The 22130-nt window shown below is 38.1% G+C and overlaps 1 pseudogene across 1 annotated transcript; it reads right to left on the minus strand.

Moving 5' to 3' along the window:
* Positions 1-7516: 7516 nt before the first annotated feature.
* On the minus strand, positions 7517-19072 carry LOC308352465 (large ribosomal subunit protein uL4-like; annotated as a pseudogene). Its single transcript has 2 exons — positions 19004-19072; positions 7517-8078 (listed from the first exon to the last, which is right to left on the minus strand). The product of its transcript is annotated as a large ribosomal subunit protein uL4-like (transcript).
* Positions 19073-22130: the final 3058 nt, after the last annotated feature.

The following is a 22130-nucleotide window of genomic DNA, read 5'->3' on the forward strand; positions in this document are numbered from 1 at the left end:
CAGCTGCTCTCCATGTAGGGGGCTCAGCATTCCAAACTAAGTTTCTGATCTCTTTTTCTGTATGGGCTTCCATGACCAAGGCAGGAAAAACAAAGTCTTGCACCAACAAATAAAGGCTTCAGCCCAGCAGGCTTTTAATTTCTTTTTTTTTTTTTTTTTTTAAATTTTTTATTTATTTTCAGCGTAACAGTATTCATTGTTTTTTCACCACACCCAGTGCTCCATGCAATCTGTGCCCTCCCTAATACCCACCACCTGGTTCCCCCACCCTCCCACCCTGCCCCTTCAAAACCCTCAGGTTGTTTTTCAGAGTCCATAGTCTCTCATGGTTCACCTCCCCTTCCAATTTCCCTCAACTCCCTTCTCCTCTCCATCTACCCTTGTCCTCTATATTATTTGTTATGCTCCACCAATAAGTGAAACCATATGATACTTGACTTTCTCTGCTTGACTTATTTCACTCAACATAATCTCTTCCAGTCCTGTCCATGTTGCTACAAAAGTTGGGTATTCGTCCTTTCTGATGGAGGCATAATACTCCATAGTGTATATGGACCACATCTTCCTTATCCATTCATCCGTTGAAGGGCATCTTGGTTCTTTCCACAGTTTGGCGACCGTGGCCATTGCTGCTATAAACATTGGGGTACAGATGGCCCTTCTTTTCACTACATCTGTATCTTTGGGGTAAATACCCAGCAGTGCAATTGCAGGGTCATAGGGAAGATCTATTTTTAATTTCCTGAGGAATCTCCACACTGTTCTCCAAAGTGGCTGCACCAGTTTGCATTCCCACCAACAGTGTAAGAGGGTTCCCCTTTCTCCACATCCTCTCCAACACACGTTGTTTCCTGTCTTGCTAATTTTGGCCATTCTAACTGGTGTAAGGTGGTATCTCAATGTGTTTTTGATTTGAATCTCCCTGATGGCTAGTGATGATGAACATTTTTTCATGTGTCTGGTAGCCATTTGTATGTCTTCCTTGGAGAAGTGTCTGTTCATATCTTCTGCCCATTTTTTGATATGATTATCTGTTTTGTGTGTGTTGAGTTTGAGGAGTTCTTTATAGATCCTGGATATCAACCTTTTATCTGTACTGTCATTTGCAAATATCTTCTCCCATTCCGTGGGTTGCCTCTTTGTTTTGATGACTGTTTCTTTTGCTGTGCAGAAGCTTTTTATCTTGATGAAGTCCCAGAAGTTCGTCTTTGCCTTTATTTCCTTCGCCTTTGGAGACATATCTTGAAAGAAGTTGCTATGGCTGATATCAAAGAGGTTACTCCCTATGTTCTCCTCGAGGATTCTGATGGATTCCTGTCTCACGTTGAGGTCTTTTATCCATTTCGAGTTTATCTTTGTGTACGGTGTAAGAGAATGGTCAAGTTTCATTCTTCTACATATAGCTGTCCAGTTTTCCCAGCACCATTTATTGAAGAGACTGTCTTTTTTCCACTGGATATTTTTTTCTGTTTTGTCAAAGATTATTTGACCATAGAGTTGAGGGTCCATATCTGGGCTCTCTACTCTGTTCCACTGGTCCATGTGTCTGTTTTTATGCCAGTACCATGCTGTCTTGGTGATCACAGCTTTGTAGTAAAGCTTGAAATCAGGTAACGTGATGCCACCAGTTTTATTTTTGTTTTTCAACATTTCCTTAGCAATTCGGGGTCTCTTCTGATTCCATACAAATTTTAGTATTATTTGCTCCAGCTCTTTGAAAAATACTGGTGGAATTTTGATTGGAATGGCATTAAAAGTATAGATTGCTCTGGGCAGTATAGACATTTTAACGATATTTATTCTTCCCATCCAAGAGCATGGAATGGTCTTCCATCTTTTTGTGTCTTCTTCAATTTCTTTTAGGAGTGTTCTGTAGTTCCTCGAGTACAGATCTTTAACCTCTTTGGTTAGGTTTATTCCGAGGTATCTTATGGTTTTTGGTGCTATAGTAAATGGAATCGATTCTCTAATTTGCCTTTCTGTATTTTCATTGTTAGTGTATAAGAAAGCCACTGATTTCTGGACATTGACTTTGTATCCTGCTACATTACTGAATTGCTGTATGAGTTCTAGTAGTTTGGAGGTGGAGTCTTTCAGGTTTTCCATATAAAGAATCATGTCATCTGCGAAGAGAGAGAGTTTGACTTTTTCCTTGCCAATTTGGATACCTTTTATTTCTCTTTGTTGTCTGATTGCTGTTGCTAGGACTTCTAATACTATGTTGAACAAGAGTGGTGAGAGTGGGCATCCTTGTCGTGTTCCTGATCTCAATGGGAAGGCTGCAAGCTTTTTCCCATTGAGGATGATATTTGCTGTGGGTTTTTCATAGATAGATTTGATGAAGTTCAGGAATGTTCCCTCTATCCCTATACTTTGAAGCGTTTTAATCAGGAACGGATGCTGGATTTTGTCAAAAGCTTTTTCTGCATCAATGGAGAGGATCATGTGGTTCTTCTCTCTTCTCTTATTGATTTGTTCTATCACATTGATTGATTTGCGAATGTTGAACCATCCTTGTAACCCAGGGATGAATCCTACCTGGTCATGGTGGATAATCTTTTTAATGTGCTGTTGGATCCTGTTTGCTAGGATCTTGTTGAGAATCTTAGCATCCATATTCATCAGTGATATCGGTCTGAAATTCTCCTTTTTGGTAGGGTCTTTGCCTGGTTTGGGGATCAGGGTGATGCTGGCTTCATAAAAAGAGTCTGGAAGTTTTCCTTCTGCTTCAATTTTTTGAAACAGCTTCAGGAGAATAGGTATTATTTCTTCTTTGAAAGTTTGATAGAATTCCCCAGGGAATCCGTCAGGTCCTGGGCTCTTGTTTTTTGGGAGGTTTTTGATCACTGCTTCAATCTCGTTACTAGATATCGGTCTATTCAGGTTGTCAATTTCTTCCTGGTTCAATTTTGGGAGTTTATAGTTTTCCAGGAATGCATCCATTTCATCTAGGTTGCTTAGCTTATTGGCATATAACTGTTGATAATAGCTTCTGATGATTGTTTCTACTTCCTTGGTGTTAGTTGTGATCTCTCCCTTTTCATTCATAATTTTATTAATTTGGGCTTTCTCTCTTTTCTTTTGGATTAGTGTGGCCAATGGTTTATCGATCTTATTGATTCTTTCAAAAAACCAGCTTCTAGTTTCGTTGATACGTTCTACTGTATCTCTGGTTTCTACCTCGTTGATCTCTGCTCTAATCTTGATTATTTCCCTTCTTACGTGTGGAGTTGGTTTGATTTGTTGTTGATTCTCCAGTTCTTTAAGGTGTAGAGACAGCTGGTGTATTCTGGATTTTTCAATTTTTTTGAGGGAGGCTTGGATGGCTATGAATTTCCCCCTTAGGACCGCCTTTGCTGTATCCCATAGGTTTTGGAGTGAAGTGTCTTTGTTCTCATTGGTTTCCATAAATTGTTTAAGTTCTTCTTTGATCTCCTGGTTGATCCAAGCATTCTTAAGCAAGGTGGTCTTTAGCTTCCAGGTATTTGAGTTCCTTCTGAACTTTTCCTTGTGATTGAGCTCCAGTTTCAAAGCATTGTGATCTGAGAATATGCAGGGAATCATCTCAGTCTTTTGGTATCGGTTGAGCCCTGATTTGTGACCCAGTATGTGGTCTATTCTGGAGAAGGTTCCATGTGCACTTGAGAAGAATGAGTATTCTGTTGTTTTAGGGTGGAATGTTCTGTATATATCTATGAGGTCCATCTGGTCCAATGTGTCATTCAATGCTCTTATTTCTTTATTGATTTTCTGCTTCGATGATCTGTCTATTTCTGAGAGAGGCGTGTTAAGATCTCCTACTATTAATGTATTCATATCAATATGACTCTTTATTTTGATTAATAGTTTTCTTATGTAATTGGCTGCTCCCATATTGGGGGCATAGATATTTACAAGTGTTAGATCATCTTGGTGGATAGTCCCTTTAAGAATGATGTAGTGTCCTTCTGTATCCCTGACTACCGTCTTTAGTTTAAAATCTAATTTATCTGATATGAGAATCGCTACCCCGGCCTTCTTTTGAGGCCCATTGGCGTGAAAGATGCTTCTCCATCCCTTCACTTTCAGTCTGGGTGTATCTTTAGGTTCAAAATGGGTCTCTTGTAGACAACATATGGATGGGTCCTGTCGTTTTATCCAATCTGCAACCCTGTGTCGTTTTATGGGCGCATTTAGGCCATTCACATTGAGAGTGATTATTGAGAGATACGTTTTTATTGACATTGTGTTATCTTTGAAGTCTTTCTTTCTGTCGATTGTCTCTATATTTCTGTTCAATGCTATTCTTAGGATTTTTCCTCTTTTATAGAACCCCCCTTAATATTTCCTGCAGTGTCGGCTTGGTGGTTGCATAGTCTTTCAAGCCTTGCCGGTCTTGGAAACTCTTTATCTCTCCATCCATTTTGAATGTCAGTCTTGCTGGATAAAGTATTCTTGGCTGCATGTTCTTCTCATTTAGTGCCCTGAATATATCTTGCCAGCCCTTTCTGGCTTGCCAGGTCTCTGTGGACAGGTCTGACGTTATTCTGATGGGCTTTCCTCTGTATGTAAGGAGGTTCTTTGTCCTAGCAGCTTTCAAGAGATTGTATCTACAATTATGATTCCTCAATTTTACTATGAGGTGCCTGGATGTTTTTTTTGAATTTATAATCTTGGGGGGGGGACCTTTCTACTTCTAGTACATGAACACTTGTTCCATTCGCAAGATTGGGAAAATTTTCATGAAAAATTTGTTCCACTATATCTTCTAGACTTCTTTCTTTCTCCTCCCCTTCAGGGATTCCAATAATTCTGACGTTGGAACGTTTCATGGCATCATTTATTTCCCTGATTCTGTTTTCGTGGCTTCTAAGCTGTTTGTTCCAGGCTTCCTCCTGATCCTTTCTCTCTATTTGTTTGTCCTCCAGATCACTAATTCTATCTTCTGTCTCAGTTACCCTAGCTTTTAGAGAATTTAGATTAGATTGGAACTCATTGAGAGCGTTGTGAACCTCATCCCTGGTGGCCTTCAGCTCTGCCCTAACATTATGAACCTCCTCTCTGGTCGCTTTCAATTCTGCCCTAATCAATTCTGTTTGGTCATCCATGGCTTTCTCCAACCTAGCTATTGCCTGGATAATTGTTAGCCTGAATTCTCTTTCTGACATATTGTCTATGTTGATAGCCGTTAGCTCTGTTGCAGAAGGCCCATCCTCTGTATTTTTCTTCTGTTGGGGATTCCTCCTCCTAGTCATTTTGGTGAGAGATGACTGGACAGATGTAGCTGGATGTATTGACCGTGGTGCAGTCAAGGTGCACCCTGGAACGCTTCTGAGCACTCAGGATTCCCCACCCAAATGAGAGAAAAAAGAAAAGAAAAAGAAAAAAGAGGGAGAGAGAGAGACAGGAAAAAAAGGGAAGATAAAAGTGAAGGTTCAGCCCAAATGGGCCCCAGGGTAAGGTTTATGACGTATACAAACAAAAACAGACAAACAAAAAGACTGATAAAAGTATATGACAAGAGAAAAAATATATATATAAGCAAAAAAAAGGAGGAGCCTCGTCAAGAAGAACCCCAAGTATAAGATTTATATACTATCCAGACAAACATAAATACACAGAGACACTGGCAGAAGAAAAAGATGGGAGCATGGTTATAGATTCTCGGTGTGGGCGAGGAAGGTTATTTTGATTCTTCCTGGATGTATCTTGATATCTTTGTTAAAGGACTCAACTTTCCTAAGAAAAAGGGGGATTAAAAATTGGTTCACCTATAGGGGTAGCATTGCTTGGAGAAAGGGGGTTACCTTGAAGTTTAACTCTATATGAATATTAGAAAATAAAAATAAAAAAGGAATAAACTGGACTAAACTAAATTAAAAATTTTTTTAAAAATTAAGAAAATAGAAAAGCAAAAGAAAAACACATGTGTATGTATCAAAAAATTCAGGTTAGAAGTTTATCATGGAATTTGATGTACTGGACATCTCACTGTGATGGTAAATAGGTTAAAAAATTATCTATATAAAAAAAGAAAAAAAATGAACCAGAATAGTGGGAAAGAATTAAAAATAAAAGTTGTATCTATGAAGTAGTGGTGGTTGTTCTCTTGTAGTCTTTTTTTTTTTTTTTCCTGATTTGTTTTCTGGGGGAGGGGGCTGCCACGTGGGTTTTCAGTCAATGATGTTCCCTGAGTTAAGTCCTCCCGACCCCCTCAAGGGGGTGGGCTCTGAGAAAAACGTTTTTTTCAGGTTTTTGTTCTCTGGAGGTTTTTATGTTTGTTCACTTCTTTTCTCTCGCCTTGACAGCTTTTGATGGTTTTTGGAGGTTTAGAGGAAAGAAAACTGCACCCCAACCTCCCTCTCAGAGAGAAGCCTCAGTCTGCTCCCCTGCAGGTGCTGCAGCCGCTGGGCCGCTGGCAGAGCAGGTTCTGAGTCACGGTCCCTGGGGATGCAGGATCTCCTGCTTGTACGCAAAACCAAGGCAGCTGTGGCTGTCTGGGCAGCTCCAGACCGCCAGAGACGTTCCAAGCAGCAATCGCACACTGAGATTTTCCCGCTGGCTGGGGCTGAGAGCTCAGGGCTTGCGCGCACCTCTCCCAGGGGATGGTTTGGGGCGCGGCGACTCCAGCTCTATCGGCTCTATCGCCGCGTGGGTCTATCACCGCGTGGGTCCCAGAACACCAGGCTGGGCATTCGTGCACCTCTCTCAGGGGAGGTTGAGGCACGCGCGCATCTCCAGGAAGGTGCGCGTTCTGCCGTCTGGCGTGGCCCCAGCCCCTCACCGGAGCCGGACTCCACCCGTTCTCGGGCGCACTGGCGGCTCCGGGACAAAGACCAGGTTTCTCCGCCGCACTCTCCGGCTCAGCGCCAGGGGATGCTGCCCTGGGTCTGGGGACTTAAGCCCCTATCCCTATCCGCCCCGATTCCCACAATTTCCCCGCGCGAGTCTTTGCTCTTTTGAGTGCTTTCAACAAGACTCCAAGTTAATGCTGGTCCCCAGATGCCGGGCACTCTCGTATTGGGGTATTATTTTCCAGTCGGTCGCCTCTGGTGGCTCCCTCCCCCTTTTGTTTATCTTCCGATATCAGTCCGACGTTCCCACTCCACTTTACCTGCCCACTGGCGTCTTCTGGCCCCCGTAGAGATCCAGACGTGTATAAATCTGATCTCAGGCTGATTTCATGGGTGATCGGAGTTCTTTGGTAGGTAATCAGCTCACTTTAGGGTACAGGTTGAAAAGGCGCCTCCTCCTACTTCCCCGCCATCTTGTCTCAAAATTTTCAGGCTTTTAATTTCTTAAGAAGCAAAACAGCCTCCTTCGTCTTCTTCTTTGTCTTTTTTTTTTTTTTTGAGACTTATTTATTTTAGAGAGAGAAAAAGAATGAGCGTGAGCACACGTGTGGAGAGCAGAAGGGCCAGAGGAATAGGGAGAGAGAGAATCTGAAGCAGACTCCCTGCTGAGTGTGGAGCCCAACATGGGGCCCCATCCCACAATCCTGAGATCATGACTTGAGCTGAAATCAAGAGTCGGATGCTCAACCGAGACACCCAGACATCCCTTCCTTAGTCTTGTTGTAGCCTTCAACTTTATCTTCAATCATCAAAGGAAGTTCAGGAACTTCCTCAGCTTCCTCAGTATGATGACCTTTAGACACAACCTATGCTGGTAAGACTGAGGCAGCCAGGCCAGAGCAGATGATCTATTGCCTGTGTTGTGTTCACTCTGCCAGTTCTAATGGCTCCAGGTTTTGGTTGGTGCAAATGTGCAGCCCCCCCCAACGCATATTTCCCAAAGCACCCTGGCCAGAACACTGAATCCTACTGCCTCGAACTCTGGGAATTCAAGCCATGGTTCTGCCAGTAAAGACTCAGCCCTGGTTTGATGACTGGCTAATTCATGGACATCATAGGGCTATATGTTGTTTTGCATAAGTTGGGGAACAAAGTTCACAATATCAGGTCATACGGGAGCCCTGAACCCAGCAGGCAGAGTAACATATTTGCCAGATGATTCCCCATTTTTGAGTACAATGATATCAATGGACAAGCACATGGGGTGGAGAAGAGAGGACCATGCTGCTTTCCGTCCTGAGGCTCCTTTAGGGAAAAAAAGGAAACAAAAATGTTTTAGGATATCTATTATATTTATGAAGAAGTAGTCTATTTCTTAGTTCTGAGTGGATTGAAGAAATAGCAAACAAAGAGACTGACAGATTAGAATATATAAAAATAAACATAATGAAAATGGTAAAGGACTATAGCTGATGAGAAAAACTTGCCTGAGTTTAGGAGATAGTGGGTTAATAGTTATAACACACAAAGTAATTATTCAAGTTTATAAGAAAATTATTAAGATTACAGTAGATGAATACAGAAATATGTGAAAAATTTTCAAAAATAAAAGTGCAAATTAACCTCTGGATTATATTTTTATGCTTAGTAAAGCAGCAAAATATTGAAATGGCTAGGTTCCATAGTTGTGGTTAAATTGGTGTTGGTTTTAATTTATGAAAGCAGTGTGAAGTTGGTATAAAGTAGTTTGATGATGTCTCATGAGCCATAAAAATGATTATCTCCTTTGATCCCAGTGGTATCAGTCTTAAAAAACTTGTCTTTGAAACATGTTTTCACAGAAACAAAAACAAGCATTTGTAGATATTAAATTGGAAATTGAAAAATGTGGAACAAGTGAATCCTTTAATAATTCATTGTCAATATCACAGACTGTTACGCAAGCATGAATTATGAAGACATACATTATGCTCATTTACACAAGGAAACGCTACCTAAAAATGTGTTTGTGCTATAAATAACAGTGATGGAACATTTTACAAATCCTTAATTTTTTTCAACATTTTATTATGAAAATTTCCCAACACACAGCAAAGATAAAAGAATTTTCTAACAAATCTCCATATATTATCACTTAAATTCTCCCACTAACATATTGTTATACTTTGCCATAATATTTTAAAATTTATTTTCCATGAAAAATTTAAAACTTCCTTCAGTTATCAAGAATGGTAGTTTCTTGAGATGCTTATTTTTGATTAACAGAGGCATAGCATAACTTCTAAATTTCCATGAAAAGGTTTAAAACAGTTTTCTGTAAGTTTGTGTATGGCCACCAGGTGTAGCTCTGGACTCACAACATTCTGGAATAAGCATCTGCAAGGAAGGGTTTTAGGGAAAGTAACTTCCAAATGCAAACAGACTTGTTTATCAGGTAAGGGTACAGTAAATCTCTTTTTCATTAAGATCTAAAGTAATTTAGGTTATAGATTTATTTTATTGTTCAGAAAGTCTTTGCCACAATTTCTTTTGCCTGGAACTGGACTTTCTGACTCCTCAGTGTCTAGGTCAAAAAATTTTGGGTTATGCTGCAAGTATGTTTATATTATCACCTTTTTAAAATGATTATTTAAGAAGGTTAAAATTAGTTATGGAAATGGAAACATTCTTTTTTTTGTGCAATGAAAACTCATCACAACTCTAATTTTTCTTTCATGTGATTTATGTTTTTATCTCTTCAATATAAACTCCATGAAATTTGGGACTATACCTAGCACAGTGACAGGAATTCAATGAATATTTTTAAAATAAATACACATAAAGAATGATCGAAACATTTTTCTGAAGGCTGTTTTATAGGAATTAGTATATCTATTCTTTAAGAAGTGTGATTGTTCCTTTTTTATTTTCTTTTCATAAAGGATAAAAAGATTAGCTTTAAATATTCTTCATAGTTTAAAAGTGTCTCCAAGATGAAAATATTTTTCTGTTTTTAATGGAAAAAAGAATATTGTTATTTTTAAAAGATAGTAGAGACTATGTTGAAGTCCATTTTAACTAAAAATACTCTGCTTTTTCTTCCATTTAAAGGAATCCTCAATTTCTCTCTATGTTAGAATCAACTATCAATTTGTTTCTACATACTAGAGAATAAAATCATTGAAGCAAGAATCTAATAGTATAGTCAAATAAATTAAACTATCTACTGGAATAACCAGGGGGAAGGATATTTCAATTTAAAGTCTTTTTTTTTTTAAGGAGAGAATATTTTATAAGCTGTCTACAAAATATAGTTGTTTTTTTTTTTCATAAAGGGAAGCTATTCAGAATAAAAGGTGCTGGGAGAATTTTAGTGTAAGTAGAGACGTCTTTCTCAAAGAATTTAATGTCATAATTTGGAATTTTTGACAGTAAGGTGGAAAGATTCATGGAGAATAAACCTTACACTTGTTTTCAGAAGGATTTTTGTTTTACAGAAAGAAGGGATATTTCAAAGAAATAGGATCACAAAATTACTTAGCTCAAGAATTAAATTATTGACAAACTTTATGCTTATCACTATTCTGCTTTTACTTGTTTTCTTTCAGTTGTACTTGACAAGGAAGAGTCATTATATATACATATAGCCTAAGGGGCTGGAACTTTGAAGATCTTTACTGTTCTTCATTTCCTTGAAAGGTAAGTAATGTCTATATTGCGTACCTGTCTTGCATACCTTCTTTCCCTTCTTTGTCTTCTCTCTACTTTTTCCTCTCTTTTCTCCTCACACTTTTCACCCCACACTTTTTTTTTTTAAACCATTACTAGTTTGTTTAGAGAAAGATTAGTTACTGCTGAGGGAATTTTACAACAGATATTCGGGTAATATAAAATATTTCTTGAACAACTTTATACTAAGGTACAGACTTAGATCATTATCATCATGTTTTTGTAACTGTCCAAAAATATTATACAGATTAATATTTTTTTAAAGATTTTATTTATTTGAGAGAGAGAGAGTGAGAGAGAGCATGAGAGGGGAGAAGGTTAGAGGGAGAAGCAGACTCCCCATGGAGCTGGGAGCCCGATGTGGGGCTTGATCCTGGAACTCTGGCATCATGACCTGAGCTGAAGGCAGTCGCTTAACCAACTGAGCCACCCAGGTGCTCTGGATTAATATTTTAACATTTATTTGCTTTTGCTTGAACATCATGATTCATTCTTCTCTAACATCAGCTCCACTTATGATAATCAGCTGATAACTACAAATTACAATTGCTATGGCAAAATGTATATGAAAAATGCCAGTGTAATTTTGATCATCACTATTGTACTTGCCTGAATCATGGGTTGCATCATCTTCTGCAATCTGATTTATGATTCAGTAGCTTTTATTTCTACTATATCTTTTCAGTCCCCACATAAGCCTCAGTCATAGCAGATAAATATGTGATTACAATTTGCCATAGTTGGAAAGCCTGGATAATTTCTTTTGAATATTTTGTCATAGTAATTGTAAACTTATAGTTATTAGGGGATGTTAAAAGCTCTTCTTGAGTCTCCTGGGCCTTGATTTGCCTTCAGCTCAAATAATCCATATGCCAAAGCGGCACATTCTGGGATGGCCTGCCTGAACCCCATCAATATAATTAAGTAAACCTTCAGGCTCTGATATAACAATTGATTTTAAAATAGTCTTTGGTTGTTGGTTTGATCTGCTGCTTTCAAATTTTACCTCCTTTTGCGTTAAAAATTTATGCAGTGTGGAAATGTTATTTTGTTTATGATGAAAGCCTGTGTACAATCAATTACCACAGTGTATAAGGTGGGGTGGGTGCTAGGCATTATGTCTACATTATCTCATTTAATCCTCACAATGAAAGTATAAATAATACTCTTTTACAGAGGAGGAAGGAAAGTGAGGCATAAAAGGCTAGGTTCTTGGCAAAGATCACATTTATCATTGTTGAACTTATGCATGGGGCACCAAAATAAATGCTGAAGACACTAAGAGGTATGAGTCTTTATTCTAGAAAGTCTTCAGTATGGTAGTTGAGACAAGGCATTATCTGTGAAAAAAAGAAAAGAGATAAGAATTGTTTTGTAAGTACCATTAACTTACAGTAGTATCTCCTAGGAGAAGTGAATCAGTCTTGGGGTCAGCAAAGCTGCCTGAGACTCTATTCTAGAGACCAAAATGAAGGCATCTCCACTAATTTTGCATGAGTCTGTTTACTGCCTTTACATTCTTTTTTTTTTTTTAATATTTTATTTATTTATTTGACAGGCAGAGATCACAAGTAGGCAGAGAGGCAGGCAGAGAGAGGGGGGGAAGCAGGCTCCCCGCTGAGCAGAGAGCTCAATGTGGGGCTTGATCCCAGGACCCAGAGATCATGACCTGAGCTGAAGGCAGAATCTTAACCCACTGAGCCACTCAGGTGCCCCTACTGCCCTTACATTCTTGAGAGTTAAAATCGATTTCCCCTTATTTTCTTGAAATGAAATGGAAGGATAACTTCTTTGTGGGACATAAAATGTTCTTAGGTAACAAGCTCTACGTTATTTCACTACTTTGGTAAACTAGAAGCTTGTTAGTTTCAGGTGCAGAGATTTTCTTGAATGGCTGGCAGAAGGATTCACTATACATGTAAAGAAATAAATTTAAATTTCTGTGCAAGTTTAATTTTTAATCAAATTACTTGATTGTAGGAGATACGCTCCCTTTGATGAAAACAGTTTGTAACTGAAGTTCATTTTTCAGGCTAAAGCCAGTGCCAGGGACCATCTATGTAGAACAAATAATGTAATGTGGAATACAAAACTGTCAGTTCTGGTTTGAGTAAGAGATTAAAGTGAGTTTATTAACTCTCACACCAGTTTGGGGGAAATGTCTCTCAATTTTAGGGAATTCTGGCACAGGCTAAATAGTTTTTGCTTTCATTCTTTATTATCAGTGTTTGAGAGAAAGGGAACAGAAGGATCACATGTAGAGAGACTAGAAAGAAGTGTTACCTACTTCAGTGCTCCCAAACTTTTTGTGTTCTTTATATACTTTTGAAGAGTAGAAATTAGAGTAGTCCATTTGAGGGATTTAGAAGATAACTTTTTTTTTTTCTTAAAAAAAATTTAGGAAATAGAAAATACGTTTCACAGTTATTGAATTCTTCACTGTTACTGTTTAATACTGTTGACTCTTTTGACTATGTTCTCCTGCATACTCAGAGGTATTCAGTTTTTAATGTTCTACTAAATCAGGAAGATTTTTTGGGGGACTGGCCAGATGCTCCATCATGTGTCTTACTTATTGATTGATTGATTGATTGGACATGTGCAAGAATTGTATTAAATTAATTAATTAAATTAACATATAATGTATTATTTGTTTCAGAGGTACAGGTCTGTGATTCATCAGTCTTACACAATTCATCGTGTGTCTTATAACTAATTTATGGCAAGTTGTATCTTCTCTATATCTAATCTTTCACATAGCCTATAAGTCTAATTCACATGTATCAGTGTATATATTCTTATTTGTAGCAAAAATAAATTTTGTATGTATGAAGGGTTTGTGGTACAAGATAAGCCTACACAGCAAAGGGTGAGAGACCAACTGGGGCTGGGATAGAAAGGACAACTGGCCTCTAGGAATAAAAATTTCGGAACTTTGAAGATTATGGCAGTCTAGAAGTTGAGAATCAACTCCTAGGTAGAAAACTTTTGACAGTTTTAGGATTCTGATTGAATTGACAAAGGAAAATTTGATAATTTATGTATTGCTTTTTAAAAATCTAATTACCTTAGATTTTTTGTTGCTCCTTAAAGTTATGTTTTTTCATAATGTTTATTTTTTATTACTAAATGTAGAATAGAAATAAGAAGAAATAGAAAGGGCACCTGAGTAGCTCAGTCAGTTAAGTGTCTGACTCCTGATTTCTGCTTGGGTCATGATCTTAGGGTCTTGGGATCAAGCTCTGCATTGGGCTCTAGGCATGGAGCCTGCTTGAGATTCTCCCTCCCCGTGCTTGAGTGCTCTCTATCTCTCAAAAATAAAAATTAGTGGAAATAAAACACTACATTTCAACCACTTAAAAAATAATTTTTAAAATTTCAGTGTTTTCCATTCCATTTTTTCTGCAGAGGTTAAAAAATGTGTTATTTTAATGTTACACATAGACTCATAACTTTTTCATATTATTATAGTTTGCATAAACCTTTAAAAGTGGCTTTAGAAAGTATTCTTTTAAGTAAATATATCATAGGTCACTTAATTTCATGATTTTTTTTCAGTTCATTCTGGGAGGTAGGAGGAGATAGGGTTAAGTTAGGTGAACTGTAATTAGAAGGTAGAACAGAAGTCTAATTCTAAAATATTAAGTTAATGATTAAAATTACCCAAATTAGAAGAAACTTAAAGATCAAGGTCCAGGACAGATTAATAAAAACTATAATGCTACCTTCTGGCTCCATGACCAATTGTTCAGTAGATCATGGCATTCTTTTCCATGAAACCAGGTTCTCTTGCCATCACAGACTAGAGATTTAAGATATTCATTTTCTAGGTGAAAGCCAAAGATCTGAAGTTAGAGACTGTAACAACCAGGTCTAATTTGTCAAAGAGAAAATACAAAAGATCCAGGAACAAGGAGTAAAAAGAGACAAGTAGCATCAGAAATCAGAACATAGGAATTTGAACTGCGGGTAAAAGTAATTTTCCTAATGATGGTCTTGTACTTATTTGCTACATGTATTTTCCCTAAACGTATTCAAGAAGTCTGCATTATGGTACAATGTTAAAGGGAAAATAATAAGGTTGTATGTTAGAATAATAGTAATTTTTTTCTTTTTCTTGTTTCTGAATTTTCTATAGTATGATTATATTTACTGTTATAATTAAAGTAACTTAAAAAGTATTCAAATAATTTAAAGACTATCAATTATCATAATGAATTCTAACCAAAAATTTCTTTGTAGATAATATGTGTTTCAGATATATCTGAATTAGCGCTGGACTTGGGGTCATAGGAATTGGGTTTTAGGCCAAATTGCTCCATTACTATGTATGCTTTTGATGCCAGTTCTAATGTGTATTTTCCTCCCACACCATCAAACAGTTCTCTGACACCAGCAGACATCAATTCATTTCTGATACTGTCTTTCTAGAGATGGTGTCAGATTCCACAGGTTAATGGCTCAGTTCCACAAACTGCCCCTACTTCAGATGCCGATCATAAGGCCAGGTTGTTACCTTGCTTCTGACCAGTGGACTATATATTAGAGGTCCTCAAGTTCCCTTTCTTAGGTTTGACTAATTTGTTCAGGAACTCAGGAAACTAGTTTCCTTAATAGATCACCAGTTCACTGTAAAATGATATAACTGAGGAAGAGCCGTAGGGAAGAGATGTGTGGGATAAGGTGTGTGGGAAAGTATGTGGCCATGGAGCTTCCATACTCTCTCCAAGTATACCACTCTCCTCAAATCTCCACATGTTCACCAACCCAGAAGCTCTCCATACCCAATCCCTAGGTATGATTGATAAATTATTGGCTATTGACCATCAATTCAACCTCCAGTTCCTCTTCCCTCCTGGGAGGTCAGGGTGGGTGGGATTGAAAGTTCTAACTATGGGGTTGCAGGGTTGGTTCACCTGGCTTTTTAAAATTCACCAGGTTAACATAAACTCTGGTGTGTTTGAAAGAGTTTTGTTAGGATATCAAATCCTCCTTATGGTTCTTATCACTTCAGAGAATTCAAGGGTTTTAGGAACTCTGTGACAGAAACAGGGACAAAGACCAAATGTATGTAATTCTTATTGTAAATGACAATATTACACTATGCAAGTCACTTTTTTCTATCTGGGTTTCTACTTTCTCTTCTGTAAAATTGAGATAAAATGATATCTACCTCTTGGGCCTATTGAAGAGATTATGAAAATGTCTTTGAAAGTGCTTAGTAATGTGCTTCACAGATGTAAGCTATTGTGGAAGTTTTAGGATGATATAAAGCTAAAGTAAGTTCTTTCAAGTTTTGAAAAATGTTTAAAAATACAGTGAAAGTTAAATAAATGTTATAATCAAGGAAGACAGACTTTTTCTCATCCCCCACCAGTTTTGTTTTTTTTTTAAAGGATTTTGTTTATTTATTTGAGACAGAGAGAGATTGAGCAGGGGGTAGGGACAGAGGGAGAAGGAGAGGGAGTTATTCCCAGCCTGGATCTCCTGAAGCATGATGGCTCCTGGTGCATGTCATTCAAGGTGGTACTTGGGTGGGGCACAGGCAGTGTTAAAAAATTTGCAGTGAAAAATATTTTTTTTTGCATTGAGCCTAAGGCCCTAGCCTGCAGGCTAGAGTGAGCATATCCTCAGGCGAACTCAGGGGCATTGCACACTGCTAACAGGTTAGATAGCAAGTGTCTGCACAGCACTGCCTCCTGTAGGTGGTTCTGTGTTTATGCTGAAGGGCAGAAGAGGAAAATGGTGCCTGCCAGCTTCTTTGTTCTCAGACAAGTCCCCCCACATCCTCTGAAATACTTTTAAAAAGATATCCCTCCTGTTTGCCCAGGCATTGTGCAAATTGTCAATTCTACATTGCCTCTCTGTGGGCTCTTGTCTCTGTAAGGGTGGGGACTAAGCTATTCCTCATCCTCCCTGCTTGTCTACTGCTGAGTCAGCAGACTTTAAAGCTCTATGCTCTGAGTCCTGCTGATTATACAAACTCATGGAATTCATCCCTTCTGGTTTTCAAGAACAGACAATGTGGGTTTTTTTTGGTTTTGTTTTGTTTTTGTTTTTTTAAATCCCTGTGTGGGTTCCCTGGTGCTTTTCCCTCTTTGCACCTGCAGTCTCATCCTTCCTATGGGTAGCTCCCAACCATTGTTTCTGCCCTTCATAACTTTTTCCAATGTGGTTTCTTCTCTACATTTAGTTGTGGTTTGTTCTGATAGTCTTCCAGTGGCTTTCCAGTTTATTGAGTTGGATGGGAGTGATATCTAGTTCTAAAAATGGGTTGGAGTGAGTTTAGGGTCTTCCTACTCCACCATCTTTCTGGCACCCCCACCTGTATCTACCCTGGGTCCTTTGATTAGGGCATTTAGACCATTTATATTTAAAGTAAGTATTGATGGTTATGTACTTTTGTTACTGGTTTTATGATTGTTTTGTAGGCCTTCTCTGTTCCTTCTTTCGTACTTTCTCCTGGTGACTCTGTGTGTGTGTTATGCTTAGGTTTCTTTCTCTTTATTTCTTATGTATCTTTTGTAGGTTTTTGGTTTGTGGTTACCATGAGGTTCATATATAGCATCCTGGGTATATAGCACTCTATATTAAGTTGATGGTCACTCAAGTTTAAACACATTTTAAAATAATTTCTCTTTTACTCCCCTTTCCGTATTTTATATGTATATTGTCATATTTTACACTTTTTATTTATAATTTTCTTACTTTTAATTATGGCCTTTCTTTTCTACTTAAAGAAGTCCCTTTAACATTCTTATAAGGCTGGTTTAGTGGTGATGAATTTCTTTAACTTGTTTGTCTGGGAAACTATCTCTCTTTCAGATCTGGGTACAATATTCTTGGTTGTAGGTTTTTTCCCCTTTCAGTTCTTTGAATATGTAATATCACTCCCTTTTTACCTGCAAAGTTTCTATTGAAAAAATCAGGTTACAGCCTGTGGGGCTTCCTTTCTATGTAACTATTTGCTTCTTTTTGGCTGCTTTTAAATTTCTTTTTATCTTTAATTTTTACCATTGTAACTATTATGTGTGTTTATTTAGATCTCCTTGGGTTCATCTTCTTTGGGTCTCTCTGTGCTTTCTGGACTAGGATGTCTGTTTCCTTCTCCAGGTTAGGGAAATTTTCAGCTATTCTTTCTTTCCTTTCTTTTCTTTCTCTTTCTTTCTTTCTCATTCCTTCCATCCTTCCTTCCTTCCTCTCTCTCTCTTCCTTCCTTCCTTTTCTTTCCTTCTTTCAAAGTTTTAATTTAGAATAGTTTTAGATTTACAGAGAAGTTATAAATATACTATAGAGGAATTCTAAATACCCTATTCCCAGTTTCTCCTATTATTAACATCTTATGTTACTATGGTACATATATCACAACTAATGAACTAATATTGATACAGTATTTTTGTTTTATAAGATTTATTTATTTGTTTTAGAGAGAGAGCTCAAGTGGAGGGAGGAGCAGAGGGAGAGGGAGAGAGAATCTCAAGCAGACTCTGCACTGAACAGATCCTGATGGATCCCACGACTCTGAGATCATGACCAGAATGGAAATCAAGTCAGATTCTTAACCAACTGAGCCATCCGGGTGCCCTTTTTCATAACTTTTAACTGCATTTAATATTAAAAATTGTGCTATATGGAGGAATAGTCTAGTCCAGTTATTCTCAATCTTTAAAAAAAGATTTTTTTCAATATAGTTGACATACAATGTTACATTTGTTTTGGGTGTATAACATATTGATTCAACATCTCTATAAATTAAGCTATGCTCACCACAAGTGTATCAGCTGTTATTTTTTTCAAAAAATTTTTCTGACCCTTTTACTCTCTCTTTTTCCAGAGCCACTATAATGTGTTATTATGCTTGATGTTGTCCTAAAGGTCTGTTAACTTATCCTCATTTTTTTTAAGTCTTTTTTCTTTTTGTTGTTTAACTTGGGTACTTTCCAGTACCTTGTCTTCTAGGTTGCTGATCTGTTCCTCTGCATCCTTTAATTTGCTGTTGATTCCCCCCAGTGTACTTTTTATTTCACTTATTGTATTCTTCAACTTTTATTGGTTCTTTTAATATTTCCTTTGTTGAAATTCTCACTGAAATTATCCACTCTTCTCTGAAGTCTGGTGAGGGGCTTTATGAACAATACTTTGAACTCTTTACAGTAAGATTGCATATCCCCATTTTGTTTAGTTTCCGCCCCCCGCCCCACTCAGGTTTTGTCTTATTCTTTCATTTGGAGCATATTCCTCTGTCCCCTCCTTTGGTTAGACTTTCTGTGCTTGCTTCTATGAATTAGGTGAAACAGCTGCCTTTCCCTTCTCTTGAAGGAGTGGTCTCTTGAAGTTCCCTCTCTTGAAGGAGTGGTCTTGTATAGGAATGTCCCCATATAGACTTTGTGTGCCTGGTAGCTTTGGCTGGGTGGCCGGAGCTGGGGTGGTTGTGGGCTGAGGTACTCTGTGGAGGTGATGTCTTGGTGGGATGGGTGGAACTCAAGTGGGTCAGCTGGGGGTGTTGTGGGATACTTTTGTACCTGGGCTGCCTTGATGAGATTGACTTTACTGTAGTGGGCGTAGGATGGGGGTTTCCTGGTGTACACCATGTTGGGGCACCCTTGGTGGACAGCTAAAGCTGGGGTGGGCATTAGTAGGTGAGGGACACCTTGGAGGGACTGCTGGACCTAATGTGGAATAGGCATCTGGGGCTCACTGAGGTGGCAGGCCAACTGGAGCACAGTGACCATGTTTTTATCTGTACTATCAAAGTGGAAGGGGAATGTAAACCATGGTGTTGCCAGCAGCTATGACTGACCCTGAAGATAATTCCAACATTTCCCCACCATTTGGTGAATGCTCTAGGGTTAGTAGATGGGTTTCTTTTGCTTAAAGTCTAGGTACCCTATAAATGGTTTTTAATGTTGTGCCCTAGGTCAGGTGAATCTGTGTTTGGCCTCTCAGTGTGATCCTTTCCTACTGCAGTTCCTAGTATTTGTGGTACAGTTCCTGATGTTACCATGATGTGTCCTACGGAAGATGTTCACTCAGCCCTCAATTCTTCTTCAGGAGGAATTATTGTATATGTAGGTGTAGCTTTAGTACATTCATGAAAGGGGCTAATTTCAGGGGTCTTCCTATGCCACCACTTGGACCAAGCTCTTCACTGAAATTTTTATTAGGTCTTTATATATTAGAGAAATTTTCCCTTTGTTTATGATAGTTGGTAATGTTTTATAGTAAGTGCAACAAAAAGGCTGTTTTGTGCCCTCAAAGTTACTCACACATCCCAGGACTTGGGTATCTCTTACAATCTATGGTGTTCTTCTCCCCACCCTACCCAAGTTGAATAAGTAATGGAGATCGTTCTTAGAAATGGCTTGGAAAGCCTTTGAAAGATAGAGCAATCTAAATATTTGCAGTCTTTTTCTCTTAAATTGATGGAAAATCCTTGATTTTTATATAATCTTAGAATGTATGGAATTCATTATATCTCACAATGAATGTAGTTGAGTTAGTATAATTTTGACAGTTTTATCATGCTTTTCCTAGTTATAATTCCCTTGGCATGCAAAATTTGGGATATTCACTTATGGCCATTACTAACAGGATTTCTTGATATTTGGACTTATAGGTGGCCCAGGTCTCTGGATTATAGTTAGCACAAAGATGAATATGAATAGATATCAATAAGGCCTTCCAGGGCAGATGGCTCCCAATTTCCCCACTACCATCAAAAAAGAGAGACATAATCTTCTATTTTCTATGGAGTTTAAAGAAGGCTAATTGGAGTGGAAGTGGATGAAAAAACTGAAGGTGAGTAAAGATAAAAATTCCCGACATATATAAAATGCCTTTTAAAAACATTATCTCTATTAAGCTCACATAATGATACAGTGACATAACAATCCCTATTTACAAATGAAGAAATAAAATTCAGAAAATTCTCTCCCATAGCCACATAACTTATAAACTAGTCTCAACTTAGAAAACTTAGAAATGGAAAATATTGCCCTCTGAGGATAAAGTTTAGGTTAAAAATATAGTGGACTAGAACAGAAATGAAGGACAGGGTTGCTCCTAAGTCCGGAATGATTGACTATAATTTGACTGATTGTTTTAATCTCTCTTAAGATCAGATGTGTGAATTGGAAAGGGGCTTATTCGGCAAGTATGGAGAGAATCCTGCCTGGTTTGCTAGCTTGGAAGACAGTTGGCCTCAGGGGCGGGGACACACTATTCCCTGGGCATGCTTTGTGAATTTTTCCCCTTAATTTCTCCATTCTCCCTTGCACTGTGCTTCCTGTCCTTTTCTTTGTCATCTTGTGTACTCAGAATACAACCCAAAATATTTGTAAAGCCTCTCTCTATCATGTGCATAGCAGTATGCCAGATACTGGAGACACAAGATAGAACAGACTCTATGTGGTTCCTCCCTTCATTGGAGAGGACAGACGTTGCAGCAACAGGTAAGATTATTTCCTCATTGTGGGTAAATATATTGTGACCACAGCATTATACAAAGCTGATGTCTTATTTGCATTGAATTGAGAGGGGGAAGGCAGGGAATGATCTTAATTCATCACATCCCTACCCTCTCTACCAATCTGTGTTGTAATACTACTTAGAATTGCAAAATGGATATCTGTGCAGTAGGAAATAGCTATTGGGCTTTCATAGATCATCAGTCTTTTCTAGACTCTAGCTTTTAGAGGGCATAGAAGTATTTCATAATTGATTTCTGATAGTGATAACTTCACAGACATTGAGGGTGAAAGCCAACTCATAATGCCAAAGTCTATGAATATTCTTTCTTCAGAATTCTTGTCACCCTTGAACCATTCTTTTTTTTTTTAATTAATTAATTAATTTTAATAAACATATAATGTATTTTTATCCCCAGGGGTACAGGTGTGTGAATTGCCAGGTTTACACATTTCACAGCACTCATCATAGCACATACCCTCCCAATGTCCATTTCCCCACCACCCTCTCCCGTCCCCCCTCCCCCCAGCAACCCTCAGTCTGTTTTTTGAGATTGAGTCTTTTATGGTTTGTCTCCCTCCCAATCCCATCTTTTCATTTTTTCTTTTCCTACCTCCCCCCAACCCCCCCGCATTGCATCTCCACTTCCTCATATCAAAGAGATCATATGATAGTTGTCTTTCTCCGATTGACTTATTTCACTAAGCATGATACCCTCTAGTTCCATCCACATTGTCACAAATGGCAAGATTTCATGTCTTTTGATGGCTGCATAGTATTCCATTGTGTATATATACCACATCTTCTTTATCCATTCATCTGTTGATAGACATCTAAAGAGCCTCCATTTTTGATTGCACCTCATTATAGCTTTTTTGATTTCAATGTGGTTAGATTTTTGTTCTTTTATTTCTCCAGAAAGGGATCTTATTTCTCCAGAAGGGGGTTTTTCTAGTCTCTTCCATGCCTTTTTCAAACCCATCTAGCACCTTGACAATCGTTATTCTGAACTCTAGTTCTCACATATTACCAATGTTCATATTGATTAGGGCTGTAACTGTTGGTACTGCCTCTTGCTCTTTTTTTTTGTGTTGAGTTTTTCTGCATTGTCATTTTATCCAGATCAGAATATATGAACAAGAGAATAAAATACCAAAAGGGTGGCAAAGACCCCAGAAAAAT

Source organism: Martes martes (assembly GCF_963455335.1).
Source record: "Martes martes genome assembly, chromosome: 11".
NCBI classification, from domain to species: Eukaryota; Metazoa; Chordata; class Mammalia; order Carnivora; family Mustelidae; genus Martes; species Martes martes.